The following is an 18917-nucleotide window of genomic DNA, read 5'->3' as shown; positions in this document are numbered from 1 at the left end:
GGAAGGAAGGAAGGAAGGAAGAAAGGAAGGAAGGAAGAAAGGATGAGACTGCTGGTAAGGTCAAGACGAGAGAAAAACAGAGATCCTCTCCACATAATAAGAAAAACCAGTGAGGTAACTAGAAGTAGGAGTCAGGAGGCCGGAATTAGATAGGGTTATATCACCTGATTTTTTATCACTGATACCTGAACCTCCTTTCAGGGAAATCAAATTATCCTTTGGGCATAAGGTCCAAAATTCACTCACACTCTCTCCTACCCTCTGTGTGTGTGTGTGTGTGTGTGTGTGTGTGTGTGTCTGTGCGCGTGTGTCAGTGGGATAGTATGTTGTGATGTTGTAATGGTGTGTGTGGTATGTAAGTTCCTAGTATGATTTCGTGAGGTATCCAGGGAGGAGAACCTCCACACCAGATGATCAAATGTAAGGATGTGTGTGTCTGTGTGTGTGTGTGTGTGAGCTCCCGAGCGAAGGTGTCTTTGCACACTTGTGGTGGATGCCATAGGACAGCTTTAGTGTGTTTCCTCAGATGCTGTACACTTTTTTTCTCAGACAGAGTCTTTCATTGGCCCGAAGTTCACAAAATAGGGTAAGCTGTCTGACCGGTAAACCCAAGGAACATTACGTCTCCACAGTTTTGTGCTGGGATTCCACAACTGGAGTTTTATGTAGATTCTGGGAATTGCAAAGAAAGCACCTTGTTAACTGAGATATGCCTTCAGATCTGACAATGAAGTTTTTAATTGGGATACACGATAATCAAAAATATAGTTTTTAAAAAAGTAGATATATTTTTTAAAAATTGGGTATATTCTGAATACATTGACTAAGACCCTGAGAGATAAGTGTTTCCCAAATCAGCTAGTTCTCCAACAGACCAAGGTATTATTCCTCCAAAACCCAACTTGGTGAGCCAAAGACTTTAAAATTTACAGCTAACAGATGAGGGATTACTTACAGGAGCAAAGCAGCAACTGACTTCTGCGTGGAAGAAGGATTCCATCTCTGTAGCTGGATAGATGGAAGTGCCTGCCCTGTCAATCGACCTTCTACACTCTCGGTACTCTAGCGTCTCCAGAGGCTATGGAACCACATGTAACTGGGACAGAATCTCACACAGCTGAAAAGGACATGCCTCAAAGTGAGGCTGGAATCTCAGGTGAGAGTCTAATGACACCTGCCCAATGCCCAACACCCTTGCATAAAGAGACTTCAGTAGCCAGCTGGAGGTAGGGTGTATAACAAGGAAGGTGAGAGAGCCATGGGAAGCAGGCCAGTAAGTAGCATTCCCGCCATGACCTCTGTATGCTGGCATATCTGTGTTTAAATGAATAAAGCTTGCCTGAAGATCAGTGGGCAAAGCAGCCACACTCGTCAGCTACACAGGAATGGTGGGGTGGCAGACACCTTTAATCCCAGGACTCGGGAGACACAGACAGGCAAATCTCAGTGATTTCAAGGCTGTCCTGGGCTATACAAGATTGATCCAGAAATAGATCCAGATGGTAGTGGTTTATACATTTCATCTCAGTGTTTGGGTGTCACACACTTTAATCCCAGCACTAGGGATTGGTGACAGGAGCAATATGCTGGGAAGACAGAGTAATATAAAGGGGAAGAGACAGGCACTCACTGGAGTGTGGAGACTGAGGGATCGTGGAGACAGGATCTCGCCCTTTGAGTCTGAACACTTGGTAGAGGTAAAAGGTCTCTCTAGTGTTTACTGCTTTGCCTTTCTGATCTTCAGCTTGGACCCCAATAACTGTATCTGCGTTTGCATTATTCTGCTACACCTCTGCTTTGATTCCTGCTTCAAGTTTCCTTCCTTTATTTCCTTACACAATGGACTACATCTGTAAACTTAAATGAACCCTTTCATCTTGACTTTTACCACAGTGATTACAATTTAAAGCAAGACAGCATATTCCCTAGTGGGGGATAAACCAGAAAACTTTAAACATCACATTTGAGCCATCCATAATCTTCAGTGTGACACATACCCTGCATTCAGAGCCCCTAACCACCATAAGATCACTTGTTTGTAAGAAAATTTCTTTAAATTTAGAAATTTGTATTTTACGGAAATGTTGCAAATATGGGACAGAATATTCCCAAATGCCCTGCTCCTAGCTGATTATTTTAGTACTACTTTGAGTGGATGGATCATAATTGTTGAGCCAATCAAGACATTTATAATTACTGAATCCATGGTTTATTGAGATTTCCTTACCTTTTACCATTACTCTTTACCATTGTCCATTACAAAATCCCGCGAGGAGCCTAATTCATACAACAGTGGTTCACATGGCTTTCCTGTAAGACCATGTCGTGTGTGTGTGTGTGTGTGTGTGTGTGTGTGTAGTTTGTGCTGAGGAATCATTTCTTAGACTTCTAGGGTAAAATGAAACGTTAGTGTGTTGCATCCTTCCCTCCTGTCTTTATCTCAATGAAGTCACCTTTGGGAAGAGCATGCACACACTACACCTTGATGAGGCTTCCATAAGAAGTTCTTCTCTGAAGTAGATCACCTCCGTCAAGGTTGCAGAGAACATCAAGTTCTTCATGGTGTATATTGTTCATTTTATAAAAGCTCCCTCCAGAAATGGAAGCCTCACAGACATGGTGGCAGTCCTAGTTATTTTTTGACCTACCACAGTGTCTACTGAGAGGGAATCCTCTAATGAGAAACTACCTACATCAGATTAGGAGGTTGGTCTTTAAGCATATCTGCACGTGGTTTCCTTGATTATTAACTCAGATAAGAGGTCCCGACCACTGTAGGCAATACCATTCCTAGGGAGGAGGCTCTGGGTTAGATAAATGTCCCAGGGAAGCATGAGCCTATGAGCAAGCCAGAGAAGGGACAAAGAAACAGCGCTCTTCCTTCCAGGCTTCCCTCCTCCAGGTTCCTGCCTTGAGTTCTTGCCTGCATTTCCCCAGTGATGAACTGTGACTTGGAAGCCTGTGCCAAATAAACCCTTTCTTCTCTAAGCTGATTTTGTGTTGGAGTGTTTTAGAACAGCACCAGAAACTGCTACTGTGGCCCACCCTGTTGGCAGGCACGGGCAAGGGAAGGCACATTCCGGACTAGTCTGGGCTACATAATGAAACATTGAATCAAAAATTAAAGCCAAAACCATAGTGATAACCACAAAATGAAAGTGTAAATCCACTCTTAGGAATACAGGTCCCTGAACAACAGTATTGTGCTGTGTCATGGTAGGCCAATGCCTGTCTCTAATGTTCATTCTCTCCTCTCAGAGCCACCAAAGTCCTCCCGTCTCTTGGGCTTTCTAATAGTACTGCAGGTATGAGATGAATTGATCTACGATGACTTCCTTTAAAGGTACCATGGAATTGATTTTTCGTGTGAGTGAAAAGAGTGAGTGAAAAAAGCCTCATTTGTATACATGGGTAGCCGGAAATCCCAAGACCACGTATTGAAAAAATGGCCACTCCCCTCCATCCACTTGAGGTGCTAGCACATCTAGTATGATGTGTTTTGTTCAAAACGCTGTGACTTTCTCATCAGTGACCTTGGACCCTAGTAGAGACGGGGGGCATATTTTACCAATAAGCTAGAATTAAGCAGACCAGCTGAAAAAACTGATATAATTTAATAATTGAAAAGGAGAAACTCACACGACTGGATAAAGTTTCCCAAGTCCAAAACTGGTCTGGCTGCACCAAGAAGAGTGCAAAAGAGAGCAAGGGCAGCTGGATTCCCAGGTTTTCTTCCCTCACCCCAGGCAGCCACAACCTAGCCAAAAGAGATTGGCCGAGTTTCCCTATCAAGAGAGCAACTTCCTCTAAAAGGTGGTGACAGAAAAAGTTAACTCAGTCTCTTATCCATTGACAACATTGTTCATGTCTGAAGGTGATATGGATGTTTTCAGAAAGAAAGAAAAGTAAGAGTCCTGGGAACAAGAGGAATACACAAATATAAATAATCAGAAATTCTTCAGGTTGAAGAAAATGACCAGTAACAACAATCAACAATATCCTTTGGTGCAACTAAAGACCATCAGAAGGCTTGAATGTCATCTTTTTTTTTTTTTCCTTGTTTGGGGGTGTTTATTTTTTTTTCTTTTTTTTTCTTTTTTTTTCTTTTTTTTAATTTATTTATTTATTAAGGATTTCTGCCTCCTCCCCGCAACTGCCTCCCATTTCCCTCCCCCTCCCCCAATCAAGTCACCCTCCCTCATCTGCTCTAAGAGCAATAAGGGTTCCCTGACCTGTGGGAAGCCCAAGGACCGCCCACCTCTATCCAGGTCTCCTAAGGTGAGCATCCAAACTGCCTAGGCTCCCCCAAAGCCAGTACGTGCAGTAGGATCAAAAACCCACTGCGATTGTTCTTGAGTTCTCAGTATTCCTCATTGTCCTCTATGTTCAGCTAGTGCGGATTTGTCCCATGCTTTTTCAGACCCAGGCCAGCTGGCCTTGGTGAGTTCCCGATAGAACATCCCCATTGTCTCAGTGTGTGGGTGCACCCCTCGCGGTCCTGAGTTCCTTGCTAGTGCTCCGTCTCCTTCTGCTCCTGATTTGGACCTTGAGATTTCTGTCCCGTGCTCCTCTGTCTCTGTCTCCTTTCATCGCCTGATGAAGGTTAATATTCATGAGGATGCCTATGTGTTTGTCTTTGGGTTCACCTTCTTACTTAGCTTCTCTAGGAACATGCATTATAAGCCCAATGTCCTTTATTTATGGCTAGAAACCAAATATGAGTGAGTACATCCCATGTTCCTCTTTTTGGGTCTGGCTTACCTCACTCAGGATAGTGTTTTCTATTTCCATCCATTTGTATGCAAAATTCAAGAAGTCCTTGTTTTTTACTGCTGAGTAATACTCTAATATGTATATATTCTATACTTTCTTCATCCATTCTTCCGTTGAAGGGCATCTAGGTTGTTTCCAGGTTCTGGCTAAAGGCAACCCACTTACTGGGAGAAGATTTTCACCAACCCCGCAACTGACAAAGGTCTGATCTCCAAAATATAAAGAAATCAAGAAACTAGACCGTAAAAGGCTAATCAATCCAATTATAAAATGGGGCACTGAGCTGAACAGAGAATTCTCAACAGAAGAACTTCAAATGGCCAAAAGACACTTAAGGTCATGCTCAACTTCCCTAGCGATCAGGGAAATGCAAATCAAGACAACTTTAAGATACCATCTTACACCTGTCAGAATGGCTAAAATAAAAAACACCAATGATAGCCTTTGCTGGAGAGGTTGTGGAGAAAGGGGGACACTCACCCATTGCTGGTGGGAATGCAAACTTGTGCAACCACTCTGGAAAGCAGTGTTTCGGTTTCTCAGGAAATTCGGAATCAACCTACCCCTGGATCCAGCAATACCACTCTTGGGAATATACCCAAGAGAGGCCCTATCATACAACAAAAGTATATGCTCAACTATGTTCATGGCAGCATTGTTTGTAATAGCCAGAACCTGGAAACAACCTAGATGCCCTTCAACGGAAGAATGGATGAAGAAAGTATTGAATGTCATCTTAATACCAAGTTCCCTATTTCCACGTTTTTCTTTATAATACACACAGTGCCTGACAAGATGGCCCTGTGCCTACACATGCTTGCATCAAGCACAATGGCCTGAGTTTGACTACATGGGTACAGTGAATAGAAAGAAGTGACTCTTAAAAGTAGCCTGCTACCTCCACGTGTATATTGTGACACAAATGCATAAATACATGTGGACAAAATGTAAAATATATGTGAATGCTAAAAAGGAAATAATGATATTTTAGGTATGTTTAACATATATGCACATGAATTAACCACAGTGTATTGTAGAATAAAGAGCACTAGAAAATGGCAAATGAATTTCTATTGTTAAAAAGTTTTACTTTTTAAATATGGCCTCACCCTGTAAACTATAATAAACTGAACCTCACCATGTGACCCCTCCTGGCATCAAAATCATGTCAAACCCTTTGCTTCCACTTCTTGAGCCCTGGGATTACAGGTATGGGGCACCACACTAATATCAGGATTTACTTTCTTTATAAAGGGGGCAAAAAGCAATACTGTGTAGAGTATAAAATAATAAGGACATATAATTTATAATCACTAAGGCATATCAGAAAGGCTGATGAGAAATGAGAATGCTCTAAAGCTAAAATATTAAAAATAAAAATTAGAGAATCAAAATATGAGGGGGATAAGAGTACAAATGATAAAGAATAGAACATAACAACAGATACATTAGCTATTAATGCATAAAACACTGCAAATAGAGGACGAATATTTTCTGAACAGTTACAAAAGCAAGAACAGTAATACCTTATTAGTAAGCTAGGTAATTAAAGAAGTGTGTTTGAGGGCTGGGAGGATGGCTGATCAGTCAGCATCACTGACTGCTGTTCCAGAGGACCAGGGTTCAATTCCCAGCACCCACATGGCAGCTCACAGCTGGCAGTCACTACAATTCCAGGGGACCTGGCACCCTCACATACACCTATATCATGCAGATCAAACATTCACACACGTAAATTAAAAATAAGTAATTCTCTTTAAAATAGATGAAAAAGATGCTGGCGACAGTGGTGAAGCTGTCTCTGCCTTTAGAATCATTTACTGCTCATTTAGTAAGGGCGGGTTGCTGGGAATAGCTGCTAACTTCAGTTCAGTTTAGTCTACTTAGATTGTAGGTGGGGTTTGCATGTTTGCTGTTTGAGCACTTAGCCCCCATCAGATGGCACTGTTGGAGGAGTGTGGGTAGCATCCCAGGCCTGTAGCATGAGGGCAGGGCCTTTGAAGGCTGTTACACTTACCACTCACTGAATCTGATCTGTAAAGCTTTGCATCCTGTCCATTGCCACATGAGGAATCTCCACCATGTGACAGGGTCACCATTAACACAGCACCGTGATGGCATTGGTGACACTTTTCCTGGGTAGGGAACCCATGTCAGACCAAATTGTGGGTAAGGAGTTTACAGAAACAGGGTGATTCTAAAGCACTTGCATCACTAAAAGCCCTCTCTGTCACGGGTGATGACTCATGGAGTCTGCATTTATATGAATCTACAGAGGAGGTGGATGACTCCAAACAACAACATTCTCCAGACCCAACAGAACTGATGCACATAGGACCTCACAGAGACTGTGAGATTACTCACAAGATCTGAAGGAGCTCAAGCAGATAAAATCCCAGGCAGGAGGAGGGGAAGTGGCCACAAAGCCCTATACCTAGCAAGTAGCTGTTTGTGATGGAAAGCTGCTTTCTCAATGGAGTGACACTGGGTATGCCAAAGAAACCCGAGAACAGGCCCCATGCCCAGTAGTTTCCAGTATAAATAGGACTCCATGGTTTTGTTTTTGACTTATAAAAGGACTGTTTTGTTTGTTTTAAGCAAGAGAAAGAGCATGATGTTGAGTTGGGAGGAGTTGGGGAAGGGAGAAAATATGATAAAAATAAATTAAAATTTTAAAAACAAAGAAAACTTAAAAGTAAAATATATATGTTGAGGCAAGGCTGATGGAATGGCAATTTCAGAGGACCTGACTTCAGTCCTGAGACCCCAAATGGTGGCTCACAACTGCCTGTTATTCCAGTTCAAGGGATCTGACACCATCTTATGATCTCTGTGGGCAGACACACACGAAGGTTAAATAACCATACAAATAAAATTAAAATGAACAAAAGCTGAAATAATAATAATATACATACTTTGATCTGGATAGTGCTCTTAACCAGTGGACCTGAGTTCAGGTTGCAGTACTTACTAACAACAATCTAGAACTGTGAGGCCTCCCTGGATTATTTCACCCATGTTTACGTAGCCCATGTTACATAGCAAGACATACATACATACATACATACACACACGCACACACACCAAACACACGTTCTCCACATAGTCTGTACATTTATATATTTACTTCACCATTAGAGTGACTCCATATCATATGTATTGTTGCCATCCATATTGTACACAAGAAACAAAATGCCTAGAGAGGATGAATAAGTAGCTCCCAAGTCACAGAGCAACTAAGATGTTACCCATGATTAAGTCATGCCTCCCAGTCATCCTGATCATTGTGAGGTCAGGAGGCAACCTGGGCCCTCAGTGTGTAACCATATGAAGGAGGCAATAGATACAGGAAACTGAGAAACACCCAAGATGACAAGTTCATGCCTCATTTCCTAGACTCTGGCAATTACTCGCTCTCAGCTCTATGATTTGGAAAAGCATCAGAAGTCAAGACGAGGACCCTGGTGGGCCAGATACTGGTTCTCAGACTTTACTTACTGGAAGGGGTATATGAAAGAGAGAGATGAGTGTGTGAGGGGAAAGTACGCCGACACTTGTTTGTCTGTCTCGCTGGTTTCCTGTAGTGGACCAGAACAAAGTCTACCTGTGATTGGCAATGTTGGCCCAGCCTGAGAAGAACAGAAAAGCTTCTTGCCAGTATCTCTGTCAACGTTTAGTGGTCGAAGATGTGAATGACAACTCACTCAGAATGTGCCTGTGGGGTCCAGTGGTGAGGACAGTAAGGACCATGACTAGAAGGGGAGAAGATTCAGGGCTGTGAGAACGAGACACCCAGTCACTGTGAGGAGCTGCTCTGATGCGTTTCCTGGCAATTGTTGTCACGTTGTCCATAGTGGGCACTATGATGCATAAAACTGATGTCACAAAGCTTCTGAAAACCAGAGCTGGAGCCATGAATTCATGTGTTCACAGTAGAAACCAAGTCTCCACCCTTCTAGCCATGGTTTTGTAAAGATAGGAACCACAGGAAGGGCCTTAGCCCTGGAGTTCCTGCTTCCTAATCTGGAGGGCTTCCGGGTGCTAGATGGACACCCCTGGGATTAGAGAACCTGACAGGACCTGCCCTTTTGGGACCAGCTCCTTTCCTTGGCCAGAATGGACTGGCGATACACCCTGCCACTCTCCTCTCTGTTCAGCATCCCTGGGGCCCTTCTCAGGCCGGACTAACACCTTATTCTTACCTTCCAGGTTTAAGGTCTGAGGATTCTGCCTCCTCTCCGGGCTGAAGCCATCCTTCTACTACTGCAATCAGCTTCAGTGGCCTTCCAGACCACGGCCAGACCAACTCGTTCTATCCCAACGGTCCCAGATAGGCTGTGTTGCCCACTCTTGCTTAAAATGCTTTTGTTGGTCAGGTCTGAAACATGAGCAAGAAAGTAACTTCCAGATGGCTAGACTCACCCTGACTGGTGTACAGTTTCATCATCTTCTCTTTCGACTCAGCATGATTCTGGGAAGACTGTGCTGGCTGTCGCTGGCTGCTTTCTTCTCTGAGAGCTGGTGCCCTGCCCCAAATGAGCTGAGGAATAATCAAGATCTGAGCCAGATGTCCGGACACCAGACAGTCTCCATTGTGCTGAAGGAAAAACACTAAAAAGACCTTGGATTTGGAGTATGATGGCAGTTGACAGTGAAGCTATTAGGCATAATGTGAGCTCTCGGAGGACCTATAGACCACATACAATGGGTAGGCAGCCTAGGATCCTGACATGCCATGAAGATAATGGTGGTGACCTACCTGGGGTCAAGAGAGAAGGAGAATGGCATTGGGAGACTCTGAACGAGTCAGCTTAGGTCCTTCCAATTAGGATGTGACCAACAATGGGGGCTGTGGTCCATATTAGCTGAATCAGATTAAAACAGCCTCAAGAATTCCTCTGCAGGGTGGCATCTAGAGTACTCTAACACTTTCCCCTAGTAAACTTTCAATTTAGCTATAATCTTTCTTTCTTTGTTTCTTTCTTCCTTACTTCCTTCCTTCCTTCCTTCATTCCTTTCTTTCTTCCTTCCTTTCATTCTTTCTTTTTTCCTTTCTTTCTTTGTTCCTTCCTTCTCTTTCTTCCTTGCTTCCATCCTTCTTTCTTTCCTTCCTTCTTTCTTGTTTATCTGAGTTTCTCTGTGTAGCCCTGGCTGTCCTGAAACATTATCGCCAAACCAGACTGGCCAATAACTCAGAGATTCATTTGCCTCTGCCTCCAGAGTTCTGAGGTTAAAGGTGTGCACCACCATGCCTGGAAAACATCAGCTGTTTCTTAAACTTCTATACATATTCTTGCATCTTATACACGTACTTACATATAACAGATTGAATTCTAGGTAAGCTGGGCTTCTAAGAAAAGCATAGCCTTTTCCAAGAGGTATCTATTCTAGGGAGAGCACAAAGGAGACATGGACATGGAGGCCCTGTGCCCATGAGAATTGGGGTTGCTGTACCTCAACTTGGCCAGTTTGCTTTGCCTACTTGATTGCTCTGCTGACACTCTTTAGTACTTGTCCAACCACTGCATCCTATCTGAATTCTTCTCTTTTGAGAACAAAAAGGATCAAATGAACAAATGAATGAAAGAAAGACAGAAATGGAGAAGAAAGGAAGGAAGGAAGGAAGGAAGGAAGGAAGGAAGGAAGGAAGGAAGGAAGAGACTGCTCCTAAAGTCAAGACCAGAGAAAAACAGAGATCCTCTCCACTTAAAAAGAAAAACCAGTGAGGTAACTGGAAGTAGGATTCACGAGGCCGGAATTAGGTTGGGTAGTATCACTGAAAGGTTGGCAAAGCAGCCAACCCCTAGGGAGACCTTTTACCGCTACCAAGTGTTCATACTCAAAGGGCAAGGTCCTGTCACTAGGAATGCTCACACTCCACACTCCAGTGAGTTCCTGTCTCTTCTCATTTATATTCCTCACTCTGTGCAGAATGTTGCTCCTGTCTCCAACTCAAAATGATGGGATTAAAAGTGTGTGATCCCAAACACTGAGATTAAAGGTGTAAACAACCACCACCTGGATCTGTTTCTGGATCAATTTTGTATAGCCCAGGATAGCCTGGAACACACAGAGATTTGCCTGCCTCTGTCTTCCAAGTCCTGAGATAAAAGGGGTGTGCTACCACCACCCCTTTGTCCTGTATAGCCGACGAGTGTGGCTGCTTTGCCCGCTGATCTTCAGGCAAGCTTCATTCATTTAAACAAAAATATACCAGTATACAGAGGCTATGGCAGGAATGTTGCTTACTGGCTTGCTTTCCATGACTTACTCAGCTTCCCTGTTATACACCCTACCACCACCTGCCTCCTGAAGTTTCTTTATACAAGACTTGGGGCCGGTGTCATTAGACTCTCACCTGAGATTCCAGCTTCTCCTTGAGGCTTTTCCTTTTCAGCTGTGTGTGATTCTCTCCCAGTTACATGTGGTTCCGTAGCCTCTGGAGACACTAGAGTACAGAGAGTGTGGAAGGTCAATTGACAGGCAGGAACATCCATCTGTTAGACTTCAGAGAAAGCCTCCATCTTCCATGCTGCAATCAGACTTTTCTGTGCTGTCGCTGCTCTGCACCTGTAAGTAATCCCTCATCCGTTAGCTGTAAGTTTTCAACTCTGGCTCACCAGGTTGGGTTTTGCTTGAATAATAACTTGGTCTGTTGGAGGCCTAGCTGATTTGGGAAACAGTTAACTCTCAGGCTTTCAGTCAATGATTTCAGAATATACCCATGTCTTTTAGTACATGCACTTTTTTTAAAAAAAAATCTACATTTCTGATTATCTTGTATCCCAACTGAACACTTCATCCTAGATGTGAGGAAATAGCTCAGGTAGCAAGGGGCTCTCTTTGCAAGCATGAGGACAAAAATTCAACTGCCAGAATCTAAATAAAAACTCTAGTTCTGGTAGTCTGTACTTGAAATCCCAGCACAAAACTGTGCAGATGTAATATTCCTGGGGTTTACTGGTGAGAAGGTTTACCCTATTTTGTGAGCTTCAGGCCAATGAAAGACTCTGTCTCAGAAAAAAAAGTGGATAGCACCTGAGAAAACACACCCAAAGCTGTCCTTAGGCATCTACCACAAGTGTGCACAGATATTCAGACCCACACCAACCCACCGAACCCCCCCACACACACACACCTACATTTGATCACCTGGTGTGGGGATTCTCATCCCTGGATACCCCGTGAAATCATACTAGGAGCTTACATACCCCACACACCAATACAACCTGACAACACCCTCCGCCACCACACACAGAGGGATGGAGAGAGAGAGAGTGAATTATGGACCTTATGTTCAAAGGCTAATTTGATTAGCCTGAAAGGAGGTCCAGGTATCTGTGCTAAGAAATCAGGTGATACTAACCAACCTAATTCCAGCTTCCTGAATCTTACTTTTAGTTACCTCACTGGTTTTCTTACTAAGTGCAGAGGATCTCCATTTCTCTCTGGTCTTGACCTTAACAGCAGTTTCCTTCCTTTCATCTTTCTGACTGTCCATCTTTCATTCATTTGTTCATTTGATCCTGCTTGTTCTCAAAAGGGAATAATTCTGATAGGATGCAGTAGTTGGTCAAATACTCAAGAGTGTAAGCAGAGCAATCATGGAGGCAAAGCAAACTGGCCAATTTGAGATGCAGCAACCTAGATTCTAGTGGGCCTAGGGCCTAAATTTCTCTTCTCACTGTCCATCTCTTATATGTCCTCCCCCTAGAATGGATACTTCTAGGAAAAGTGTGTGCTTTTCTCAGAAGCCCAGCTTATCTAGAATTCAATCTGTTATACGTAAGTACGTGTATAAGATGCAAGAATATGTATATAAGTTTAAGAACAGCTGATGTTTGCCAGGCATGGTGGTGCACGCCTTTAATCCCAGTACTTTGGAGGCAGAGGTAGATGAATCTCTGAGTTTGTGGACAGTCTGGTTTATATAGAAATTTCCAGGACAGCCAGGGCTACACAGAGAAACTCATATACACAAGAAGGAAAAAAGGAAGGAAGGAAGGAAGGAAGGGAGGGAAGGAGGAAGGAAGGAAGGAAAGAAGGAAGGAAGGAAGGAAAAGACAAGAAAAGACGAAGGAAAGTTTACTAGGGGAAAGGGTTAGAGCACTCTGCATGACACCCTACAGAGGAAGTATTGAGGCTGTTTTAATCTGATCCAGCTAATATGAAGCACCGTCCCCCATTTTTGATCATATCCTGTTTGGCCCTCCCTGACTCTCCCATTGGCATTCTTCTACTAAACCCAAGGTAGGCCACCACCATGATATGATATATATAGTTTGGGCTGAGGAATCATTTCTTAGACTTTTATAGAAAATGAAACGTTAGTGTGTTGCATCCTTCCATCCTGTCTTTATCTCAATGGAATCACCTTTGGGAGGAGCATGTGCACACTACACCTTGATGAGGCTTCCATAAGAAGTTCTTCTCTGAAGTAGATCACCTCCGTCATGCTTACAGAGAACATCAAGTTCTTCATGTTGTATATTGTTGATTTTATAAAAGGTCCCTCCAGAAATGGAAGCCTCATAGACATGGTGGCTGTCCTAGTTTTATTGTCTACCTAACACAGTGTCAAACGAGAGGGAAGCCTCTACTGATAAACTGCCTACATCAGATGAGGAGGTTTGTCTTTGGACACATTTGTGTGTGGTTTCCTTGATTATTAACTCACATAAGAAGTCCCAGTCCACTGTAGGCAATATCATTCCTAGGGAGGAGGCTCTGGGTTAGATAAAAGTACCAGCAAAACATGAGACTCTGACCAAGCTAGAGAAGGGACAAGCTAACAGCACTCTTCCTTCCAGGTTCCTGCCTTGAGTGCCTGCCCCGATTTCCCCAGGGATGAACTGTGACTTGGAAGCCTGTGCCAAATAAACCCTTTCTTCTCAAAGCTGATTTTGTGTTGGAGTGTTTTAGAACAGCGCCAGAAACTGCTACTGTGACAGACCCTGTTGGCAGGCACAGGCAAGGGAAGGCACATTTCAGACTAGTCTGGGCTACATAATGAAACACTGAATCAAAAAGCAAAAACAAAACCATACTGATAACCACAAAATGAAAGTGTAAATCCACTCTTAGGAATTCAGGTTCTGCTGTGTCATGTTATGCCAATGCCTGTTTCTAATGTTCATTCTCTCATCTCAGAGCCATCGAAGTCCTCCCGTCTCTTGGCCTTTCTCTAATAATACTGCAGGTGTGAGATGAATTGATCTACCATGCCTTCCTTTAGAAGGACCATGAAATTGATTTTTCATGTGTATGGAAAGAGTGAGAGAGGACGAAACCTCATTTGTATTCATGGATAGCAGGAAATCCCAAGACCACGTATTAAAAAGATGGCCACTCCCCTCCATACACTTGAGGTGCTAGCATATCAAGCATGACGGGTTTTATTCAAAAAGCTGTGACTTTCTCATCAGTGACCTTGGACCCTAGAAGAGAGTCGTGGCGTTTTTGATTGGTATGATACAATTAACCAGACCAGCTAAAAACAACAAATATAAGTTAATAATTGCAAACGGGGAAACTCACAGGACCTGGGTAAATGTTCAGATGTCCAAAATGGGTTTGGCAAGCACAGTGCAAAGAGAGCAAGTCCACCTGGATTCCCAGATTTTCTTTCCTGGCCCCAGGATGCCACACTCTACCCAAATGTGATTGGCTGAGCTTCCCCATCATCTCCCCCTTTTGTCTAAACAAGATGAAATCACATCCTATACAACTATATACAATAGGAACAGATACCAAATATGAAATTACAAGCAACAAACAATATTAAGAAACACATAACTAAAGTTTTACTAAGCATTTTATTTCAAGGAGTCTAAATAACTTATTGAAATTAAGTTTACCTAAATTGTGAGGGGGGTAACTACAATTCTCTAATCTTCAACTCCATCAAAATTCTGAGAAGGGAAGTAATATTATTTGAGCAACCAGGAAATACAAACGAGAAACTTACAAAATGTGCCAAATGATAGAGACAACTGACGACCTGAGCAATCACCCAAAGTCTTATTTGCAATGTTGAGTCAACCAACTTTGGCTAAGGCCTAACGTAACTGACATACCATTTTGAAAGGCAAGAAACTTTTCAGAACTATCTTACCCTGTCTTGGCAGGATATGACAATCCTGTTTTTATCCATTTATGGATACTCTGTAGATCTGTCAGTGTTCAAGGAAAGGCTTTTCTTTGCCTAAATGCCAGTTCTGCCAAGAAGTAGACAAGCTCCAAGTGGAGTGTCTTTGGTGCTCAACATTCTCTAGGGAGTAGAACGGTGTTGCCAGGAGTGATTGTGTCTCACTACCACGGAACTCTAGGTTATATTAAAGGCCATTTTCTACAGCTCTTTGAAGAGGTTGAAGATTCTACTATCTATACTAAATATAATCTCTATGTATCTAAAGAACCGGATTAGCCTAAATATAAATAGGATAAACATAGATGACTATTGATCTATAATTCTTGAAGCCTATCTAACTTAAAGACTAAGAGAATTAACAACTGTGTAATGAATGAGAACAATGACCTCGAAATGTAAACAATATATATCATTACATAAACACTATGTAAGTAACTTAATCAGACGTAGAAATGTACATTGCAACATGGTAGATATATATATATATATATCAATACAATATATATATATCAATACATAAAAATGATTTAAACAGAGGTAGCAGACTCACATACAGTATTCAATATAATTTAACTTTGTATCAATATACAAGAATCAATACCAATATAATTTTCTAAAAACAATAACTCACAAACACCAATTTATTATCCTATCACCAATTTTCCCTCTTTTTTTTTCAAGAATACCCATGAACATATGAAATACTTCCCCCATCCCTCAACCATATACAAATTATAACCAACCCCAAAAGGATGTCCCTAAACCTGAAGGCAAACTCTGCTTGGAGAGGGGACGTTATCCTCTAAAATTGCTTCCAGCTGTCATGGGGGTGACGTTCTTCTTAGGGGTTCCTGTGAAAGTAAATATGATAAAATTTCAAGATTAATATTTGGTCTGGGAAAATTGCAAATAGTGTCTGAGAGTTTTGAGGAGGTCTTGCCAGAGTGTTGTAAAAGATATGCACCATTTGGAACTGTCTTGTGCAGTTGGTACCAAAAATCAGGTCTTGTAGTAGCACTAGCAACATGATGATGTCTTATTAGCCAGGTGGAGTTGATATTGTGTGTGCCCATCTTCTTCTTGGAAACTTAAAAGTTCACGTAGGAAAATATATTATTTCTTCTGGGAAACTAAGCATTATATATAAAGACATATACAGACATATATATTCAATGAAAGGTATAATAAAGACAGAAACAGATATGAGGAAAGGCAAAGAAAGTTTATAAATTATTATTATTATTATTCTGTCCCATATCATGGCTCTTGACATGAGACAGAAACTCTGGGATATCTCTTATGAACAGGCTTGGAATTGGACAGGGATTGAGCCAGAGTCCAACTCCAAAACCAGCTCTGTATATTTATAAATAAATGCACATTAACACATGTTTACAAATATGTTTATTATAATTTATTTACTGAACCTATTCAGTTTTCTTGCTGATCCTTATTGGGTTGTAAATAGTTTCCATCTGTCAGTATTCAAACATCCAAGGTCCCTTGAATTCTTTGACGATGAGTGTTTTCCTGCAGAGATAAGCAGAGATCCCTGCCCCCATTCTATATGTTGTTCTTACCATCGGTATGATTGTCATCATTGTGGATGAACTGTCATTTCTTCTTTCCAAGAGATTCCTCCTCTTCAAACTGAACCTTTATTTATTTTGATGGTACCCAAAATTCTTCTTCTCTTGTAAAAACATGAGCTAAACCACTTGCCCAACGCAGAACATATCCTGGCTTCCATTGCGAGGTCAGCATAACCTTGAAATAAACTAGTTGATTTAATTCTGCAGACTTTTCCGTTATTCAATGTCTTTTTGCGGACATTGTCCCCTTCTCAGTAGCGTTGAAAAAATCAAGGTTAATAAAGCATTATGAGTGAGCAGAGCTGGCGTGCAGGCCAGATGGAGGGGAGCCAAGGGCAGTTTGCTCTGAACAGGTGAGGTCCAGACCTGAGGCAAAAACCTAGCACATAGCATCAAATGCGGCCTGCAGGCACAAGCTCATGGCTCTTAGGTCCCCTCACTCTCGGCTGGGATGTGGGAGAAAGCTGACTGCAGCAAGGGCATGAGATGGTGCGGATATCAATGAACGAATGGATATGGTGTGGCCTCATCTGGCCAGAGCATTAAAGGGCTCTAAAAAGCTCCAAGGACGGGAACCAAGTGATGGTGCGTTCGATCGGCATGCTAGAATTAACCAGAACAGCTGAAAACAACAGATACAATTTAATAATTTGAAAATGGGGAAACTCACACAACCTGGGTAAAGGTTTTCATATCCAAAACAGGTCTGAAGAACACCATGCAAAGAGAGACAAAGAGAGCTAATTCACCTGGATTCCCAGGCCCCAGGCAGCTGCACCCTAGGCAAATGTGATTGGCTGAGCTTCCCCATTCAGAGAGCAACTTCCTCTAAAGGGTGGTGACAGAAAAAGTTAAATCAGTCTCTTATCCACTGAAAACATTCTTCATGCCTGAAGGTGACATAGATGTTTTCAGAAAGAAAGAAAAGTAAGAGTCCTGAGAACAAGCAGAAATACACAAATATAAACAATCAGAAATTCTTCAGGCTTAAGAAAAAGAATACCAGAAAAAACAACATCCTTTGCTGCAAATAAAGACCATCAGAAAACTTGAATGTCTTCTTAAAGCCAAGTTCCCTATTTCCACTTTTTTCCTTTAAAATACACACAGGGCCTGGCAAGATGGCCCAGTGCCAACAGATGCTTGTGCGGAGCAGGATGGCCTGAGTTTGCTTCCCTGGGTACAGTAACAAGAAAGAAGTGACTCCTAAAAGTAGCCTGCTACCTCCACGTGTATATTGTACACACATGCATAAACACATAAACACAGATGAAATATAAAATATATGTGAATGCTTAAAAGCAAATGATGATATTTTATGGGTTTTTAACACATATGCACATGGATTATCTATAGGGTATTGTAGAATAAAGAGCTCTAAAAAACAGCAAAAGTATTTCTATTGCTAAATATTTTACTTTTAAAATATGATTTCACCCTCCAACCAATACTGTACTGAACCTCACCATGTGTCCCCGGCTGGCCTCAAACTCATGTCAAACCCTTTGCTTCCACTTCCTGAGCCCTGGGATTACAGGTGTGAGGCACCACACCTAACATCAGGATTTACTTTCTGGAGAAAGGGGGCAAAAAACAATACTGTGTAGACTATAAAATAGTAAGGACATGTAATTTATAATCACTAAAACATATCAGAAAGGCTGATGAGAAATTATAGAGTTCTAAAGCTAAAACATTAGAAATAAGAATTAGAGAAACAAAATATGAGGGGGATAAGATTGCAAATGATAGAGTAGAACGTCACAACAGATACATTAGATATTAATGGATCAAACACTGCAAATAGAGGATCAATATTTTCTGAACAGATACAAAAGCAAGAACATTAATACCTTATCAGTAAGATAGAGAGTTTAAGAAGTGTTTGAGGGCTGGGAGGATGGCACAGCTTTTAGCATCACTGTCTGCTCTTCCAGAGGACCAGGGTACAATTCCCAGCACTTACATGGCAGCTGGCAGCTGTCTGTCACTAAAATTCCAGGGGACCTGGCACAGGTACACAGGCCTATATCATGCATGTCACACACTAACACACGTAAAATAAAAATAAGTAATTCTCTTTAAATTGAAGAAAAACATGCTGTCGACAGTTGTGAACCTGTCACTGGCTTTAGAATCATTTACTGCTAGTTGCTGGGAACAGCGTCTGTTCTCAGGTTAGGTTAGTCTACTTAGATTGTTGGTGGGGTTTGCAAGTCTGCTGTTTGAGCACTTAGCCCACAGCAGGTGGCACTGTTGGAGGACTGTGGGGAGCATCCAAAGGCCTGTAGCATGAGGGCAGGGCCTTTGAAGGCTGTTACACTTGCCACTCACTGAATCTGATCTGTAAGCTTTGCATCCTGTCTATTGCCACATGAGGAGTCTCCACCATGTGCTGCGGT

This window comes from Microtus pennsylvanicus, chromosome X, assembly GCF_037038515.1.
Source record: "Microtus pennsylvanicus isolate mMicPen1 chromosome X, mMicPen1.hap1, whole genome shotgun sequence".
Classification (NCBI taxonomy): domain Eukaryota; kingdom Metazoa; phylum Chordata; class Mammalia; order Rodentia; family Cricetidae; genus Microtus; species Microtus pennsylvanicus.
The sequence above is the reverse complement of the archived record's forward strand: the minus strand, read 5'-3'. Positions refer to the sequence as shown.